Genomic DNA, 20,234 nt, shown 5'->3' with positions numbered 1-20,234 from the left:
AGAGGTGCAAATCAAAACTGCAATGAGATGTTATCTCACACTAGTTAAGAGGGCTTTTATTCAAGACAGGAAATAACTAATGCTGGTGAAGATTTGGAGAAAAGGAAACCCTTATACAGTGTTGGTGGGAATGTAAATAAGTACAGCCTTCATGAAGAACAGTATGGTGGTTCCTCAATTAACTAAAAACAGAACTATCACATGATCTATTGATCCCGCTGCTAGGTATATACCCTAAAGAAAGAAAACAAGTATGTTAAAGAAGTCTCTACACTTCCATGTTTATTTTAGTACTATTCACAATAGCCAAGATTTGAAAGCAATCTGTGTCTATCAACAGATGAATGGATAAAGAAAATATGGTACATATATATAATGGAGCACTATCCACCCATAAGAAAGAATGAGATCCTTTCATTTGCAGCAACATGTATGGAACTGGAGGACATTAAGTGAAATAAGCCAGACACCTCAAGGCAAATTTTGCATGTTTTCACTCATGTGTGGGAGCTAAAAGCTATTGTTTCTATTGAACAATAGAAATACATACAAAAATATAGTTAGAATAAATACAATAGTATTTGATAACACAGCATGAAGTTTAAAGTCAATAATTTATTGTGTATTTTAAATAACTAAAGAGTATAATTGTGTAACACAAAGTAATGATAAATGTTTGAGGTGATGAATACCCCATTAACCCTGTTGTGATTATTACACATTGTATGCCTGCATCAAAATGTCTCATGTATTCCATAAATATATTCATCTACTATGTACATACAAACATTTAGAAATAAAAAGAACACATACAAGTGGCCAAGAAGCATCTGAAAAACTGCTCAACATCATGAATCAGAGCAATACAAATTTAAACCACAATGAGATACTGTCTCACACCAACCAGAATGGGTACCATTAAAAAGTCAAAACAACTGATGTTGGCAAATGTGTCAGTCTGTTTGCATTGCTATAAAGGAATATGTGAAGCTGAGTAATTTGTAGAGAAAAGAGTTTTATTTGGGCTTACAGTTCTTCAGTCTGTAAAGGAAGCATGGTGCCAACATCTGCTTCTGGTGAGGGAATCAAGAAGCTTCTAATCATGGCAGAAGGCAAAGGGGAGCTAGCAAGTCCCATGGCCAGAGAGGGAGCAAGAGGCAAAAAAGGAAGTTCAGGTTCTTTTATACAGCCAAGTTTTGAGTGAATTCATAGAGTGAGAACTCAGTCATTACCATGAGAACAGCATCAAGGCATTCATAAGTGATCCACCTCCATGACCCAAGCACCTTCCACCAGGCCACACCTCCACTCACTGGGGATTGCATTTCAGCATGATTTGAAGGAGACATACATCCAAACCATATCATCAAGGATGTGGAGAAAAGGGAATACTTACACACTGTTGATAGGAATGTAAATTAGCACAACCTCTGCGGAAAACAGTATGGAGATTTCTTAAAGAACTAAAAATAGAACTACCATTCAGTCCAGCAATCTCCACTACTGAGTATCTACCCAAAGGAAAAGAAATCATTATGTCAAAAAGATATTTACATTTATATGTGTATTGCAGCACTATTCCCAACAGCAGAGTCATGGAATCAATGCAAGTGTCCATGAAAAGATGACTGAATAAAGAAATGTCATACACACACACACACACACACACACACACACACATCATGGAATATACAGCCATAAAAAAGAATGAAATTGTGTTTTTTTGAAGCAGCGCAGAGGAGCTGGAGGTCATTATTCTAAGCAAATTAATGCAGGAACAGAAAACCAAACACTCCATCTTCTCACGTGTAAGTGGCAGCTAAACAGTGGGTACACATGAACATACAGAGGGAAATAATAGACACTGGGGACTCCCAGTGTCTTAAGTCTATTAAAAAAATTAGAGAAGCCTCTAAATAGCAGAGCTTTGTTGATCCTATGCTTCCCCAACCTGTGCCTGTTTATCACCTTGAGCTCTGCCTCACATATTCATGGTTACTGAGACATTAGAATTATGGTTATTGAAGTAAGGGGCTGAGGATTGTGATTTGTGAGGCACAGAAAAAGCAAGAACTAGCTAAATGTAATGGTAAGTCACCTCTGTGAGGTTGGAAATCAGTCAGAGCTAATTTGTGATATCTGAACCTGGAAAAGTTGACGGTTAGTAATGTGGTTAAGCCATTTTATCATACAGTCACAAAAACCATTGTTACTTGTCCATTATAGCCAATGTATGCATCAACAGGAAACAAGGCAAAAATCAGAATTGCAGCTATTAACTCATTAAACATATTCTTACTTTTCTCCCTATTTTGACATGTGTGTCTCCCCCAATCTGAGAGTGGTTTTCAGTTATTCATTCAACATTAATTAATTGCTTTGTAAGTATTAAATGTTGGAGGTAAAAAGATGAAAAGATTCTGTTGTTGTTGACTTGGAACCCACAGTCTAGTGAGAAAGAGAGTTCTAGTATAATCTCATAACATGCTTATGAGAGCTGCTGTGAAAAATAAGTACTTTATCACCATTTCAGCAGAAAATAGCAGAGTGAAAGTGTGTCATAATAATAGAAACTGACAAATGGATCTTTGCATATGTCAGTCAATTTATAATTTAAGATGGTAGTGATAGTTTTGAAACATCAATGCAATGATTTTCAAATTCTAAAGTGCATTTAAATCCCCTGGGATCTTGTAAAAATACAGATTCCGATTCAGTAGCTCTGGAGTAGGACCTAACATTGTGCATTTTCAGCAAGGTCCTAGGTATTGTTAATGCTGCTTATCTGCATACCACACCTTGAAAAGCCATTGGTTCATGAGCCCTATCTTTATATATTCCAATTCAATAGTCCCAGAGTGGGCCGAAGTATCTTCATTTTAACCTGCAACGCAAGTTATTCCAGTGCAGATGGTGCTCAGATAACACTTTCATAAAGCATTGATTTATGAGCTCATAAGATTTCTCAATTAGCAGTCTCTCCTTCTAAGATTAACACATGTTTTTTAATTCCTGCCACCTGGACATTTTTTAACACACCTTGTTAATTTACAGAGATGCAAAATACGCTGAAAAATAACACACTATGCTCAAAATTAAAGTGGAATTTAGAAGACCTGGTCAGCTTTACCTCTTCCAAAATAAATATTTAGTCAGGATTCATTATTAGTGAATGCCTCGAGTGTTGTATTAGGTGCTAGGGTTACAAAGATTGAGAAGAAAAGATCCATGCTCTTTTACATAAGCTTGTTTCAAATGAACAAATATAGTGAATGCCATGCTAGACATCATGCTAGGCACAGAGGCATTGCACAATCTTGCAGGAACTAGTCTTATTTGTTTAGAAAATATTGCTTAAATAACTGAAATTTTTTCTTGGGTTTCCTATGATTAGTTCCACAATTATTCTGAAAACTTTAAATATGTGTGCCATATATAACTTCTTATATGCCCATTTGCACTGTCATCACCTAGTACACACAAAAAAGAAGCATGTATTCAACAAATCTTGGTTGCACTTAATATAACTAAATTTCTAAATTCCAAAAATTATTACTGAGTTGCTTATCAAAGATAATATAGCAATTCAAGTTTGATACTGTATTACAAGACTTGTCTGTAATTACAAGACTTGTCTGCAAGCAGCCAACAAACACATGAAAAATGCTCAGCATCACTAATCATCAGAGAAATGCAAATCGAAACCACATGAGATACCATCTCATACCAGTCAAAATGGATAATTAAAAAATTCAAAAATAATAGATGCTGGCAAAGTTACAGAGAAAAAGGAGTGCTTATACGCTGTTGGTGGTAATGTAAATTAGTTCAGTCACTGTGGAGAGCAAGTTGGAGGTTTCTCAAAGAACTAAGAATTGAACTAACATTTCACCCAGTGATCTAATTACAGGGTATATATGCAAAGGAAAATAAATCATTCTACAAAAGAGACACATGCACTTGTATGTTCATCACAGTGCTACTCACGCTAGCAAAAATGTGGAATCAACCCAGGTGCCCATCAACAGTGGATTAGATAAAGAGAATGTAATATATATACACCATGGAATACTACACAGCCATAAAAAAGAATACATTATGTCCTTTCCAGCAACATAGATATAGCTGGAGCCCATTATCCTAAGTCAATTAATATGGAAACAGAAAACCAAATATTGTATGTTCTCATTTATAAGTGGGAGCTAAACACTGAGCACACATGGACATAAAGATGGAAATGATAGACACTGTAACTACCAGAGGGAACAGAGAGTGATGAGAGCGATGAGGGCAAGAGCTGAAAAACTATCTATTGGGTGTTATGCTCACTACCCAGATGACAGGACCATTCCCACCCTAAACCTCAGCATCACACAATATTCCCATGTAACAAATCTGAACATGTATTTCCTGAATATAAACTAAAAGTTGAAATTATTTTTTTAAAAAAGAAATGTCTTTATGTGGCCTGTTTTACTCCTGATATTCAAATTTCTACAATAGTCTGCATTTTTTTCTCTTCCATATTAATAGAAGAATAATTAAGAGAAGAATGCAAAACACACAAAGCCATGCTTTTCTTCCCCTCCCTGATTTTATTTGTACATTATCTCTATTAAATTAGAGCAAAAGAGATTCTACAGTTAAAATTGCTTTATATTTTGTGACGGTGCTATACCCAAACAGTAAGTTTTTTGTCAGATGATGGTGTCAAATATTGGAAATAGAGCAAAAAATCCCAATAAAAATCATTTTGGTCGCAAATAAAGAACATGGTTTCTTCTGGGCAAAGTCTATGATGTGTGACATTACTAGCTCAAGAAAGGCAGAATATTCTGTTTTCATTTATGTTCCAAACGTGATCAGTTAACCTTAAAATACCAAATAAATGCCACTGAAAATAGCTCAACCTAAAATTCCTAGAGGAAAATAATTTCAGGTCCATTTCTGTAGTTATTACCAAAATAAGAAATGTGGTTGGTTGTGGTTAAAAAAGTCACTGCAGAGAGGCTGAACTGATGATAATGGAAAAGCGACATGCAGGAAGAAAGCCGCAGCCATGCACAGAAGTGTAACTTGTAAATGCTGCCCAGGGCAGCAAACTAACTTTTATTTTTACCCTGACTTCTGCCTTACAGGTCTACAAATTCTTCCAGCCCCAGGATCTCTGATCTTAAAATGATTTCCTAGTTATGAGTAGAAAATACAGTTTTCTCTTCAAACAAGGTTAGATATAGCACAATTTCTCATTTTTGTTCAAACTGATATATTAGCAGATTCAGCCTTGACCTAGGAAATAACAAGAGGGCTGGAGGGGCGTAATGCTTCCGTGTTCTTAACCTACTTCAGCCGATAATTATTTCCATTTCAGGGCCAATCACTTAGGTAATGAAGGACCTGTTTACTTACTCCCATCCCATCAAAAAAATTAAAGTTTTATTTACATTCAGTTTTTAAAGATCACATTAGAAGGGGATCACTTTTATCATAAGTAAACAAAAGAGAGACTATCTCAATACATGTATACAACTCTACAAAATAATGGAAAGTAACGTTTTAAATGATGGTGATTAGGGCCGGCCACAGTGGCTCACACCTGGAATCCCAGCACTTTGGGAGGCCAAAGCAGGTAGATCACTTGAGGTCAGGAATTCAAGACGAGCCTGGCCAACATGGCGAAACCCCATCTCTATTATCAAAAACTACAAAAATTAGCTGGGCATCGTGGTGCATCCCGGTACTCTCAGTTACCTGGGAGGCTGAGGCAGGAAAATTGCATGAACCCGGGAGGTGGAGGTTGGAGTGAGCCAAGATCTTGCCACGGCACTCCAGCCTGGGTGACAGAGCAAGACTCCGTCGCAAAACAATAAATAAATAAATAAAAAGCAAACAAACAAACAAACAAAGATGGTGATTAGTTTTCAAATAAGTATGCCAATCTGTCCATTTGAATTTTCAAAATTATCTTCTGTATTCTACTCAGAATAATTATGTGTCCTTCTGTGCAACTCCTCACCTTAATTTGTAGTAACAGTTAATTGTAGCTCAGATATTTTTACCATTATGTTCATTGCATATTAGGATGAGGAAGGGCTAATCAAATCCCCAAGATTTATTTAACCTTGTGCATTTTGTTTTTAACATAAAAATTATTCTAGAGAATGTTACTTGATTATTTCCCACATTTTAAGGGGGATAAACAAAACAACCTTGTATTTTAACATTGAAATATGCTTGAAAGTAAAATTTGAAATACGCTAATGTAATTATACTGACATCTTCTGTAAGTGATAACACATAATTGAATGGCTCCTGTACCAGAAGAATCACAACTATGGAAAAAGACAAAGAGCCTAATTTATTCTGACTAATCAGGATTGATGTTAATTAAAGAAGAGTGCAAGATAATGACTTCTCATTACTACCTGATAGATGGAAATAGATTGTTCTTCTAGGTGAAATAGCAATTAAATAACTTTTTAAAAAGGATTTATTTTCTGAAGACTTTCTTCTATAAGTGGTGAAGTATTCACATAAAGCCTTTTTGAGAAATCAACTAGAAAAAATAGATTTCATCAAAGGCTGTTTATTCTTTAGTATTTTGTCACATTTCTTGGATATGCACAAGAAAAAAGACAGTATCTGAACAGGTGGCAATCAGAACAAAATTGACCTGCATTATTCTGTGGAATGTTTAGAATTAAGAACATAGTGTAGTGGAGTGATTAAAGCACAAGTTCAAATCCTAATTCCTTCATCAATCAGCTCTGTGACCTGCAACAAAATGTTTTAACCTCCCTGGTTAAAATTAACCTCCCTGGAGAAAATTTAAAAAAGGTTTAATTTTCTCACTTGTAAAATTTTTAAAATAACAGCTTCATAGAGCTGTTTGAGTATTAAATAAAATTATCTGTGTAACATTCATAGCACAGAGTGTGGCATTTAGAAAGAGCTAAATAAATATTAGCTAACGTATTCGTTTTCTCTTGGCATGTAACAAATCACCACAGATTTAGTGGCTGAAAAAAACACAGTGCTATTACACCAGAGGTTCCATGTGTCAGTACTCCGGGCTTGGGTTTGCTGGGTCCTTTGCTCAGGGTCTTCCCAGAGGAAATTAAGGTATTAGCTGGGGCTGCAATCTCATCTGGGGCTCACGGTTTCTTCCCGGTTTCCCCATTGTTGCCAGACTTCTGTTCCTTGCACTTGGGAGACTGAAGTCCCTAGCAACTGCAGGTGTTCCTCCATTCTCTGCCAAATGTCTCTTCCGTGGCATGGAGGCTTGTTCTTCGAAGCCGGCAAGAGTGCATCTAGTGCTGCTTTCTTCTACCTACCTTCCTCCATCTCTGACTTCTAAATTTTTCTTTTATCTTTTATATTTTTTTTTTGGTGGGGAGGGGATGGAGTCTTGCTTTGTCACCCAGACTGGAGTGCAGTGGTGTGATCTCAGCTCATTGCAACCTCTGCCTCCAGGGTTCAAGTGATTCTCCTGCTTTAGCATCCCAAGTAGCTGGGATTACATGCCTACCACCATGCCCAGCCAATTTTTGTATTTTTAGTTTAGACAGGGTTTTGCCATCTTGGCCAGGCTGGTCATGAACTCCTGACTTCAGGTGATCTGCCACCTCGGCCTCCCAAAATACTAAGATTACAGGTGTGAGCCACCGTGCCCGGCCCTAAATTATTTTTTATTATTATTATTTTTGAGACGGAGTCTCACTCTGTCGCCCAGGCAGGAGTGCAGTGGCACAATCTCTGCTCACTGCAACCTCTGCCTCTTGGGTTCAAGTGATTCTCCTGCCTCAGCCTCCCAAGTGGATGGGATTACAGGTGCGTGCCACCATTCCCGGCTAATTTTTTTTGTATTTTTTGTATTTTTAGTAGAGACGAGGCTTCACCGTGTTAGCCAGGAGGGTCTCAATCTCCTGACCTCGTGATCAGCTTCCCAAAGTGCTGGGATTACAGGCGTGAGCCACCGCCCCGGCCAAATTGTTTTTTGAAAGAGCTCGCCTCATTGTGTCAGGCCCTCACAGGATCTTTTGATCAATTAAAACTAGCTGGTTAGGGACCTTACTTATATCTGCTAAATGCCTTCACCTTTGCCATTCAAGGTAACTTAATCATGGGGGTGATATTCCATTATAGTCAGAGTTCTCCCCTGCACTCAATGGATGGGGATTCCTATCAGGGAGTATGAATTGTGAGGCTCATCTTAGAATTCTGCCTACCAAAGCTATAATTTTATTATAATTTTATAATTATTACTAAATATTAACTGGAGTATTTATTTAAAAACAAGTCTGAGCCAGGTGAGGTGGCCCCTGTTTGTAATCCCACCACTGTGGGAAGCAGAGGCAGGTGGGTCACTGGAACCCAGGAGTTCAAGAACAGCCTGGGCAACATGATAAAACCCCATCTCTTCAAAAAATACAAAAGTTAGGTGAGCGTGGTGAGGTGCACCTGTACTCCCAACTCCGTAGGAGGCTGAGGTGGAAGGGTCATTCAAGCCTGGGAGGTTGAGGCTGCAGTGAGCTGAGATGACACCACTGTACTCCAGCCTGGGTGACAGAGTGAGGACCCTGTCTCAAAATAAAATGACATAAAGTAAGTGTCTGAGATTATGGTTAGATGTACCTTAACATTTCTTCAAGCACCTGCATTTTAAACTCTCGTTGAATAACCATTGAGAAAACAATATTTTAATTTCTTGAGGATTTAGCACATCATCTCAACACTTTATTCAAGGTTGCTTTTCCCAGGTGAAAAATAATAGCAGCAGTGAAAATACAAATAACCACAAAATTATAAAATATCCAAATACAGGCCTAAAAGGCATTGCTTGTGATACGGTTATAAGCTAAGCTGCAGAAGCATCTCTGAAAACTATTAACTGAAAAGTTACAAAGAAATTTAAGAAAAATAATGATTACCAGCACTCCTAGATGATGAATAACACACGTAGATTGCCAAAGGAGATTATTACCCACAAAATGATAAGATTTTTCATATGTATATACATACACAAACTGCTCTGCAAAAAACACTATTTGCAAAACAAAAGAAAAAAATGCAAAAGAATGTTTGTAATGGGTAGCTTTGATTTTGAAAGAAGCAAAAAGCCTTTACATGATTAACAAGATTACCTTAATCAAAATTAAAATAAGAAATGACATAATGGTTAACTTACGGCTGGATGAAGGTAGAGTAAGGGAACAAACTATAGTAATATTTTGAGAGAATGTAATTGTAACGGAAATGGCTGTGCTTTAGTCAGGAGCAGACCGAAGTGGCCTTCTGGGGTAGCATGACTCAGCGGGTTTCGAGCACGGGCACACCACCCCCACACATTATGTAATCACTCCATGTGAAGCACGTTAGGAAACCACTCACACGAGCTCATACTTGGCTCAGAGCGACTATTGTCTGTAAAGGGTATAATTACCTGCTGCCACTGTACCTATGGCTCGCACCCAGGCTTGCACCCACAGAGAGAATAAACCATGTCAAAACTGCCTACGATTCCTCTAGTGTTTTTCCAGCTACTCGCCACTCACCCACTCACTCCCCTCGGACCTTAGCTTGGGCTGGAAACTGACACTTCGCGTGATGATAATTTTCAAAAATAATTATCAAAACTATTGAATAACGGAGTCTTTCAATTTCTGATAAGTCCATAATAGGTATGGCAATTAGTTCATTGTAGGCAAAAAACTTTAGGGCAAGAAAAAGAACAATTATTTCGGAAACTCCTGCAGGAATAGGTATATAGTAGAATTGATTGGATGAGATCTGTTCAACTGAATGAAGAGAAAGAATCAAATTATAGGGGTTAAACGAGTTAAAGATAAGAAATTTAGGGAAGTATATGCAGGTCAAAAAGTCCTTGAGGAAAAACAGAACAATTAAGGAGAAAGAGGCAGGAAAGCTACAAAATAATTTATATTTTTGCTTCTACCAAATGAAATGGAATCTGACCAAGTAGAACTCAAGTTTTAAGAGTGACCTGCACATTCACCTCTCCTAGTAAACTTGGTAGTAGCTTCTTCATTTCATAGCAGTGATTTCTAATGAGGGAAAAATCTCAGGCAAATTGACTAACCCTTAATGATAGAACCTGGTCAAACCAGGCTCTCGTTGGAGGAAAAACTCAGAAGTCTTCAGGGGCTTTCTGAATCAGATTAAAAGTGAGACCATTTAAATATGAGATCAAAAATAAGATTGATGGTATAATATAAAAGAGCTTAATTAAGTGTCCATGCCTATGAGATTCCAGATACTGAGAGTACTTATAATTGATGCCATTGATTTAGTCATTATTAGTACTATGGAATTAAATACTCTAATTGCATATTATTTCACTGGTTCCTCTCTTGGACTTTGCTGCCTTAAGGAAACTTGTCCAGTGAAAAAAAATGAGAGATCATTCTGTCGGTCACTATTGTAAACAGGTTTGGATTGCCATAATTGCTGTTCCCAATATCTGCCAGGAAGAGCTGAGGGTAGTATAAGAAACACTAGGAAATCATAAGGAAAAAAAAAAAAGACCCTTCTCAAAATTTGGTATCCTCCTTATTTTGTAAGACTTTTTTGTTGTTGTTGTTTTGGTTTTTTTTTTTTTTTTTTTTTTTTTTGAGAGACAGTTTCGCTCTTGTAGCCCAGGTTGGAGTGCAGTGGCGCAACCTCGGCTCACTGCAACCTCAGTCTCCCAGGTTCAAGTGATTCTCCTGCCTCAGCTTCCCAAGTAGCTGGGATTACAGACATGCACCACCATGCCTGGCTAATTTTTGTATTTTTAGTAAAGATGGGATTTCACCATGTTGGCCAGGCTGGTCTGGAACTCCTGACCTCGGGTGATCCACCCACCTCAACCTCCCAAAGTGCTGGGATTACAGACATGAGCCACCCTGTCCGGCCCTATTTTGTAAAACTTCATACTGATGAAATTACTGATGCATCTTTATCACTGTGGTTGGCAGAATAATATCCTTCCTCCAAAGATGTCCACACACTAATCACTTAAACCTCTATGTTATCTTATATGCCAAATGGGATTTTGCAGATGTAATTAAGGTCAAGGACTTTCAGATGGAGATATTATCCTGTGATAATATATCCACAGAGATTATATTATGGATGTCAATCAACTATCACATGAGTCTTTAAAACTAGTCTTTCCCTGGCTGTGTTAAGAGAAAGAGATGTGATGATGAAAGCAGACTCGGAGGGATATGACGTTGCTGGCTTTGAATTTGGAGGAAGGGGCCATCAGCCAAGGAGTGTGTGCAGCCTCTAGGAGCTGGAAGAAGCAACCAAACAGGCTCTTCTAGATGCTCCAGAGAAAAACTCAGCCCTGCTGACACTTCTATTTTATCCCAAATAGGACCTGTATCAGACTTCTAACCTACAAAACTATAGGATAATAAATGTAGGTTGTTTTCGGCATTAATCTTGTGGCAATTAGTTACAGCAGCAATAGAATACTACTATAATTTCTAATGGAAATTTAGCAAAAACCATTCTACGTGAGTAAAAAGTAGTACCTTCAGAACTACTCCTTCAGAGGAGTAAACAAAAATGTAGGAAATAAGGAAGAGTGAAAGACAGCCAATTATTGCTCCCATCTGTTCTTTCAACCACTTCCCACTACAACACCTCTATTAAGTTAATTGCCCTCTCAGGACACTTATGAAATATAGAGCTGTAAGGTGTGACAGTGAGGAAATCCTAAGCTGAATAATTCAATAAATCTGAGTCTGAATTCTTCCTTTGTCACATAGAAGACTTGTGGTATTGAGCAGAGTATTTTAAAAGCCTGATCCTGAGTTTCTTTATCTCCATGATGAAGATAATTATCCCCATAAGGGTTGTCAAAATAATCAAATGAGCTAATATTTAAATAATGGCTAGTGCATAGTATATCCTAGCTGAATGAATTTTAGCTAGTTATTATCATCAATTTTTCTAGTGAGTTACATAAACCATAAAGAAATTATATGAGTAGTGTAAAGTTCACATTAAGAAAACCACAGCAGAAAGACTAAATTTCCAGGACTCTAGCCTCTAATTATTTTTTTCACTATTGCCTGCAGCCTCTATCAGTCAAAATATGTGTTACTATATATTTATATATATATTATATATTTTATATATATGAACTATACATAATCTATTATATATTTTTATATAATATAATATGTAATAAATATAATATATTATATTATATATAGTTCTGGCTGGGCACGGTGGCTCATGCCTGTAATCTCAGCACTTTGTGAGGCCGAGGTGGCAGATCACCCGAAGTCAGGAGTTTGAGATCAGCCTGGCCAACATGGTGAAACCCCGTCTCTACTAAAAATACAAAAACTAGCCAGGCGTGGTTGCACACACCTGTGATCTCAGCTACTCGGGAGGCTGAGGCAGGAGAATTGCTTGAACCTGGGAGGCAGAGGTTGCAGTGAGCTGAGATCACGCCATCGCACTCCAGCCTGGGCAACAGAGCAAGACTGTTTCACACAAACAAACAAAAAACAACAAGAGTTCTTTAAATTGCCATCTTAAGTGTAAAAATTCACAAAATATTTAAGTACATTTATAGGAACAAAATGAACTTGTCTTTATCTATGGGCATACCTTAAAATTATCTTTTACTAACTCACTAACTCAAAGAGTAAAACAGTATAAGTCAATTTTTGAATTAATCTCTTTAGATCCTTGTTCTTTTTAATGGAATATCATCAATAAATATAGACTTAGAAATGAGTCAGTTATAAAATAAATAATTGATCTTCATATTATCACTGATCTTTGAAAATAACATTTATTTATTAATATATAAGCCACAAATATTAATTTACTGACGTATATATTAATGCAATCTCAGCATGTTGGATAATCTGTTTCCAGATAGGAACATGTGGCAAGTATGCATTACATTTTCTACAAGACAGGCTAGATTCTAAAATCAACATGTAAAGCAAAATAGAGGGAGTTGTTTAATAACATCAAAAGTGCAAGACCTGTCCTGGGAGTCTCCCTAATTAATCATCTCATCCCATATTCTTTATTAAAACTTTAAATGAATTAAGTGTTTGGCTCACTGATATGTGGGATGCACCAAAAGTAACTGAATGTGGTAATCAAAAATATGTTAAACCTGTCACTGTGCATCATTATCAGCTTTAAATCCAACACAGAACAATTAGCTTACAATAGTTATAGTTGAATCAAGTCCACTTTATGGTTGAGTGAGTAATGCACATTCATCAGTAAATTAAATTAGACTCCAAGTAGATGAACAGGATAAAGGTTGCATGTGTGAATGGTGTAAATAAAGTAAAACATAGGATTTATGGAGTGCTAAACCTATTTCCGGAAGCAATGTGGGCTAAATAGCCTTCATTACAGCCTCTTAACCAGCAGACTGGTCATAGATCAAGCAAGAGTCTGAAAATAAAAATCTACTTAACTCTAGCCCCTGGCTTATGATTGATTCGTTAAAAGTAAATAATCAGATGTGTAACTATTAATAGATAGCAGATACCATCATCTTCCCGTTGCCACACAACACTACTAAAATTTATAAAAGCTGAAAACTAACAAACTCTATTGTCCCTCATATTTTACAGGAAAAGGCTTTGGGGTAAGAAGGCCCCATTATGCTCTCTCAACTGATTAGTATTTTTAATTAAAAGTTACGGTTATGCTCATTAACAAAAATTTTACTGCAGAGTTTCTGTAATGATGGAAAATATTTGAAATATTTGGTAAGGATACATTTATTTGGCAAGAAAATTAAAGTTACATTGGTCTACAATGGTGTATTTTTATACACACTCATAAAAGGTTTTAGGTGCAGACATGTTCTGTTGAATGACTTGGAATTGCCATAAATATGATGTTGAAAAACATAACAAACAGATATTTGTGTTACTGATGTGTTTGAGAAGCTGAGAAACAACAAACATTGGATAATTGTGTAAATGCCAGATATAACACAGTTACAAAATCCTACAAGTCTGAAAATTTGTATCCTTTGATCCAAGGGTCATCTAAATCTTAGGTTACAGACATAAAATGTACACATTTATGCTGTTTAAGGCTAAAAATTTGATTAATTTAAAACTAGCAGTAAAACTTAAAAGTGGACTGTAATGTTTATAATTCCTACCAAGTTATCTCCCCCCCCAGTATTATGGTATCTGAGAAATCAAATTAGTAATTTTAATTTTTTCTGGTCAATATGTTTATAGTCTCAGTGAATGTTTTATTGCATTCAAGCTAAGTGAAAAATGTATGGGTGCCTTTGAGTTTCTAAAGACAGACTGCTATCTCTCTTAGATAATATATTTAGGAAAATATTAACTATTGAGAAGTTTTTATTTCTCCCAGCTGCTCCCACCACCATTTTCTAGATTTCTTGCATTAATTTTCAACATATTTTCATCACACGACACATGTTAAAGCATTTTCAATGATTACATTCTCCACTGATCATTTCCTGTTGCCTTATAGCCAGCCTCCTAAATCTCAACAATAACGTCTACAACTCTCATTACAGAACTGATTACTTCTCGAAAACCTTCCTGAAGATAGCTAATCTCAGCCTTCTAAGTTCTTGTTGCTTGCAATAATAACATGGCAGCTCTTGGTAAGTGTCCTGGCATATTTTTGATTTGTACTTTAGGCATGTTTTTAGGGTTTTTCAGTGACAGTTGAGCTAATAACTCCATGGCCTATGGATTTCCAAAGAAATGTATAATATTTAATTGTCATTTTTACTTATTGATAAAGAGGTATCTCTTTTATAAGAAATTTAGTTCTGAATAGTTTATATAGAAGGTAGAAAATATTTCTTCAGTTGATTCAGAACTTATCATATTTCTATATATTAATGTCTCTCTCTTTTTTTTTTATTTTAAGCATTTCCCCTAAAAATTTTAAAAGTAGACATAGTTTTAAAGGGAATTCATTACTTTGGGGCTACAAACCTGAATATACTTTTCTTTTTCCCATGACTAGTTAAGACCCGTAATCTCATCTGATCTCAAGTTGTCTTTGGTTTACTGGCATTCGGATGCTTGTTTCCATCTGGGTTATAACCCTTCATTGGCATCCTTATGATAGACATGTTGAGAATGTAGGAGAACCTTAAATCCATCCAGTGGGCCTAAGTTGCTGTTGATACTTTTTCTCCTCTATAAAATTAAATCAATACCTTATGTGAAAAAATATTTGGAACATTCTACAATATAGATTTTTTAAAATTGAAGATTTTGTAGTTGACTGAAACTATATAATCCTTATTCTAGTGAGCCAAATGCTAAATTCTAAGCCTTACCTAAATGGTACAAAAGGTTTTAAACACCAAAATAATATACATTATTTTCATTTAAGTACCCCCTGTGCGTATGGCACTGTACAATGTCCTTTGGGTGGAGAATGCAAAATAAATAGAAGATGGATCCTAATATTGAGAAATCAGTATGCACATGTATTAAATGAAAAGCCAATCAGTAAAAACCACCTATACATTAGTTCCGTGTGGTATGGATTCAAGTCAGGGGAAGTCCTTAAGGGTTATAGGATACAAATATATAACGTCGAAAAAGCACAACCACCTTCATCACATCAAAGACCCTCTAGGCCAGCACATAGACGATGATAAGCTGCAAGAAAAGGCAAGCACTATAATAGTAAATTCAAGCCAGACAGTTTCCCTCAGTATTTAGCACTGGAAAACTATCTGCATTATGAGTGAGGCTGCAGGAGCTCAAAACAGACGCTCAACATTCATACAAAATTGAAACTTCAATATCATAGCAAACCAGGGAATAGTTTAAATAGTTTTAAGTGATTAAAAAACAAACTAAGTTGATTTTGATCATCTGCAGTTTTACTTCCAAGTAGTCTTTCATAAATTAAAAAAAAAAAAAAACACAGTAAACTTTAAAAAAGTTTAGTAAACCTCTGTATCCCAACCAGTAAAGACTCCAAAATTAATACTTTTCCTTTTTTGTCTTATTATAGATCTATTCACCTATATCCCTCTATACAGACATCAGTTTATCTGTATTTTTAATGAATTTCCAAATAAGTTTCAGACATCAGTATACTTCCTATGTAAACACTTTCATATAATTAGTTTACATTTTTTAGGTTAAATGTACCTGCTATAAAATGCACCAATGTTTACTGTGCCATTTAATTAATTTTGACAGATGCATAACCTATATAACCTAAACCCCCATTTTTAAAATATTCATTCTTAGTACTTGATGTAACATATCAAGAGGTTGAATACTACCTCATCCAAGAAAGTTTCCTCATGCTCCATCCCAGTTAGTTCCTACTCCTAGACCTCCAAGAGACAACCACTCTAAAATTTGTTTCCACCAAAGACTAGTTTACCTGCTCTAAAACACCAAAATATGTAATTACATAGTATAAACATTTTACTTAAAGCTTCTTTTACACAGTACTTTTAAAGATTCATCCATGTTGTTGCACAAGGTTTTGTTTTTTTTTTTTTCATTTTTATCACTAAATACTACTGCATCATATGAATACACCATAGTCTGTTTATTCGTTAATGTATTAATAAACATCTTCAGCTTTGGACTTTTATGAATACAGTTCCAAATAACATTCCTCTATAAGCCTTTCTGTGCATATATCTTTTGATTTCTCTTGGAATGAAACCAATGAATCATAGAATAAGTGTATATTTAGTTTTATAAGAAAATATTGTATACTCCCAACAACAAAGAACCAGATTTCCAGGTGCCCTGCACCCTTACTAACATTATCTAGCTCTCCCTCTCTCTCTGTCTCTGTCTCTCTCTCTCTCTGTATATACATATATATGGACATACATATATGTACAAGTATGTATATATGTATGTACATATATATGGAGAGATTTTATATACACATATACATAAAACTTTAGACACTCAAGTGCACATATATGTAGTTGTATCTCTTTCTGATTTTAATTTGCACCATCTAATGACTGTATTAGTATAGATTCAAACAGGAGATAGAAACCACACATTGGGTTAGACTATAGAAGTTTAATATAAAGAATTATAAAACTATGATAAAAGAATATCTAACATTTGAGAAAACTCTCTATGGTACCCCAAGACGGAAAGTAAGTACCACAGGAAAGACAAATTTGGTAGGGGGCTTCCTTCCCAAGGCTGGTGGGATGGCTCATACTGAGTGTCACCTTGACTGGATTGAAGGATGCAAAGTATTGATCCTGGGTGTGTCTGTGAGGGTGTTGCCAAAGGAGATTAAGAGTTGAGTCAGTGGACTGGGAAAGGCAGACCCACCCTTTATTCTGGGTGGGCACCATCTAATCAGCTGCCAGCAAGCCCAGAATAAAAGCAGGCAGAAGAACATGAAGAGATTAGAATGGCTTAGCCTCCCAGCCTAACATATTTATCCCGTGCTGGATGCTTCCTGCCCTCAAACACTGGACTCCAAGTTCTTCAGCTTTGGGACTCGGACTGGCTTCGTTGCCCCTCAGCCTGCAGATGGCCTACTGTGGGACCTTGTGATCATGTGAGTTAATACTCCTTAATCAATTCCCCTTTTCATATTCATTTTTTCTATTAGTTCTGTCCCTCTAGAGAACCCTGACTAATACAGCTGGGGTTCAGATCTTGCTAGAGGAGTTATCATTTAACCTGCTAAAGCGTGGAAAATGGTTTTTTGTGTACTAAAGCTGATCTGCACAACTAGGTCAGTACAATGTAGCCTTCCAGAGTGCAAGTGGGGAACAGGCCATCAGTAACCAGGGCAAGCAGAGGAGGTGGGGATCTTCCAGGTCCCAGGCCAGACATGTTAGTCTGGCAGAAGGATCAGCATCCAGAAGGGATCCTCTGGGCCTCAGGGATCACTCTGGTACCTGCAGTGAAGGAATCAGGGCAGTTGTGCCAGCAGGAGGTCTTCAGAGCACTGGTTTCTCTAGTAAGGGTCATGGAAAGGTTATCATCAGTCCAGAGTGATACTTCAAGGTGTATGTGGATCCATGCACTCTGGGTCTGTAGTTGTGGCAGAGCTCTACTGGATGTCATCCCAGCCACACCACCCTACCCACATTTTAGCCACCAGCACCTGCAGAAGACCCTCTTGTTCCTACAGTGCTCTCATAGTACTCTTTAATGAGAAAGCTTAACAATGTGCTCACTTTAAAGAAAAAAATGTTTAGAGGAAGCCCATAATCATGATTATGTTGAAGAGTAAATTTGGAGATGAATAGCAATACAAATACAAACAAACAAAAGTAGATTTAAAAGTTGAGATAATTTACCCAAGATCATACAAAGGGTAAAGTAATTTAACATTTTAACTCTTGGAGTCTAACCCTTTAGAACTATGTCCTTGTCTCTCAAAACAGTGTGAGTGTTTTATATTTTAAGCACATACCCAAAATATCAACAATACTTTTAATCTCTATATTTTCAGTTCTTCCATTAGAGATGGAATCATGGATGATTTTTATTTTGTGTTTTCTTTATTTTCTAAGTTTTTGAAAATAACATGTATAATCATTATGATACAGTGAGTAGTTTTTCTTTGTAGTCATAATGATTTAAGATAAAAATCACAGTTTCTGTTCATCTTGATTTATATATAATTGTCTTAAATGTAGAAGTCATAGAAATTTGCCCAAGAATATGACCTTACTCTCTTTACAGCCCAATTGTCGTCAAAACTTCAACTTGTTGAAATTCATATCCTTAAAGATTTATATTTAATTTACTTTTCTAGGTAGGCTAAATTTCAGATTACACAGGACTCTTAGAGAACCACGTGCTAGGAATTAGATGTCCTTTATATGATTGTTTTTACAAAAATGAAATTTGGAATTTTTCCATCAACTTTATATTGAGACATAAGGAAGTAGTCTTACAAAATATGTGTCTGCATTTAGTTTAGATTGTAGTTTATAGCTTGCCTACTATACTACACCTTGTACATATGGGCATATGTGTGCGTATGTGTACTATTCAACTTCAACTGTATGAAGAAGTTATGTATTAGTATGGTTTAATACTAACAACATTTGTTAGTTTAAATTTCTTCCAGATTTAAATATTCTGGGTTACTATAAAGCAAATTATCCTATTTGTTTGCTTTTCTCTTGTTCTAAATACTGGAGACCTTAAAACTGATCATTTTTCTCTTTCTGGGTTTGTTACTTGAAAACTCAAGGCCAAATTGGGATGCCCATTTAGTAATACTGTAGTCTTTGTGGCATGGTTTCCATCAACTACCAGATCCATTGTATTGTTTAATTCTTATTTTCATTTCGTTACCAATTTATTTCTTTAGTTGTATTTCCCGATAGTGTTATATTCCTATAACATATATAAAATCCTTTAGAAGGAAATCAAGGGGTGTGTGTGTGTGTGCGTGTGTGTGTGTGTGTGTGTGCAGTATTAAACTTTACCTGATGGTATTTACCCACATTTTTCCTTGAAATATATTTTACAGTTATCTAAAACAGTGCTTATTTGCACAGTAAATGGTGTTTCTTTTTTTACCCCATGTGAGGTTAAATTTCAAATATCAAGATTTAGTGACCTCAAAGGTCATCTGAACCATCCTTTTATCTCTAGAGCATATTATATTCAAATTATTACACATCAATGGCCAATTATTTTGCTGGTTTATATTTTGATAAAGAATGCGGCATACTTAACTTTTCAAATGCACACTCACCCATGATTAGTAATGTCAAAGAAACGTTATGCCCGATGAAGTTAAAAAGACAAGGAAGACTTTATGCAAGTTTATTGCAATAGGAGTGGAGACTACAGCAACAGGGAGACAAACCAAACTCAAACTCGATCAAAAGGCAGAAGGGATTTTAAGTACTGAGATGAGCTAGTGGAAAAGTACTGGAGAACTTTAGGGGAGTAGATTGGTCAATGTGACTAGGCCATATATATTTGCTAGTTAGCATTTATCAAAATTAGACTCCTACCCTCCCATGAGGACTGGGATAGAAGGGCACTATTACTGATGACATTTCAAAGGGATGGCTCCCAGGTCCTTGAAAAAGATATTCCTGGGTTGGACAAGTGGCCAGAGGGTGGAAGAGGATTTATATCTCAAAGGGATAAAGAATTTGCAATTATTAGTTTTCTAAAGTAAATGTTCTAAGAAAAGGGAGGTATGGGCCTATAATCAGAAAGAAATCTGTCAAAAGTTTAGGCATG

The sequence above is a fragment of the Macaca nemestrina genome, chromosome 2 (assembly GCF_043159975.1).
Source record: "Macaca nemestrina isolate mMacNem1 chromosome 2, mMacNem.hap1, whole genome shotgun sequence".
NCBI lineage: Eukaryota > Metazoa > Chordata > Mammalia > Primates > Cercopithecidae > Macaca > Macaca nemestrina.
The sequence above is the reverse complement of the archived record's forward strand: the minus strand, read 5'-3'. Positions refer to the sequence as shown.